We start from the raw sequence: 1,512 nt of genomic DNA, 5'->3' as shown, positions 1-1,512 counted from the left end.
GCTACGGGACTGCGACACTTTCCCGAACTTGCCGGGGTCCAGGCCGATAATATAGTGTGCGCCAGCGCCGGGGCTTTCCAACGAGCCCTCCCTGACCGAAATCGGACACGGGAGTCCGGAGCCAAAGGCGTTCGACTGCCGGCCGGCCAAACACAGGCAACCTCCCGCCGTTGCGGACCCGCTCCCGGACAACCGGGTCCAAACGCCCGCCCTGTTACACGCACGAAAACACCGGGCTCGATTCGGAGCGACGGGCACCCGGCTTCCCGGTGTCGGACCGACTCCGTTCCGGTACCACTGGATGCCCCTTGCCCCTGGCTTGCTAGTACAGCCGGCGCGTCAAGGTGGGCCCCCGCGGCTCCGGCTCAGCAGTCGGAAAGCGGTCTCCAGCCAACGGCTGTACCTCGGCCGGGCCAAGCGGCAGCTGCACAAGCCCGCTACTGGTCTGTGCGGCCCCCCCACCCCGTTCAGTCGCAGTTCACCCCAACCGGATCGGACTTTCCGTCCCGAAGTTATCCCCGATAAGCTGCCGCTGACCGACGGGGCGGCAGCCGCTACGGGACTGCGACACTTTCCCGAACTTGCCGGGGTCCAGGCCGATAATATAGTGTGCGCCAGCGCCGGGGCTTTCCAACGAGCCCTCCCTGACCGAAATCGGACACGGGAGTCCGGAGCGAAAGGCGTTCGACTGCCGGCCGGCCAAACCCAGGCAATCTCCCGCCGTTGCGGACCCGCTCCCGGACAACCGGGTCCAAACGCCCGCCCTGTTACACGCACGAAAACCCCGGGCTCGATTCGGAGCGACGGGCACCCGACTTCCCGGTGTCGGACCGACTCCCTTCTGGTACCACTGGATGCCCCTTGCCCCTGGCTTGCTCGGACAGCCGGCGCGTCAAGGTGGGTCCCCGCGGCACCGGCTCAGCAGTCGGAAAGCGGTCTCCAGCCAACGGCTGTACCTCGGCCGGGCCAAGAGGCAGCTACACAAGCCCGCTACTGGTCTGTGCGGCCCCGCCACCCCGTTCAGTCGCAGTTCACCCCGACCGGATCGGACTTTCCGTCCCGAAGTTATCCGCGATAAGCTGCCGCTGACCGACGGGGCGGCCGCCGGAACGGGACTGCGACACTTTCCCGAACTTGCCGGGGCCCAGGCCGATAATATAGTGTGCGCCAGCGTCGGGGCTTTCCAACCAGCCCTCCCTGACCGAAATCGGACACGGGAGTCCGGAGCCAAAGGCGTTCGACTGCCGGCCGGCCAAACCCAGGCAATCTCCCGCCGTTGGGGACCCGCTCCCGGACAACCGGGTCCAAACGCCCGCCCTGTTACACGCACGAAAACACCGGGCTCGATTCGGAGCGACGGGCACCCGACTTCCCGGTGTCGGACCGACTCCCTTCTGGTACCTATGGATGCCCCTTGCCCCTGGCTTGCTCGGACAGCCGGCGCGTCAAGGTGGGTCCCCGCGGCACCGGCTCAGCAGTCGGAAAGCGGTCTCCAGCCAACGGCTGTACCTC

This window comes from Somniosus microcephalus, unplaced genomic scaffold (assembly GCF_052327205.1).
Source record: "Somniosus microcephalus isolate GS21.2 unplaced genomic scaffold, FLI_Smic_1.0 scaffold622, whole genome shotgun sequence".
Lineage (NCBI taxonomy): Eukaryota > Metazoa > Chordata > Chondrichthyes > Squaliformes > Somniosidae > Somniosus > Somniosus microcephalus.
Note: the sequence above shows the minus strand (reverse complement) of the source record.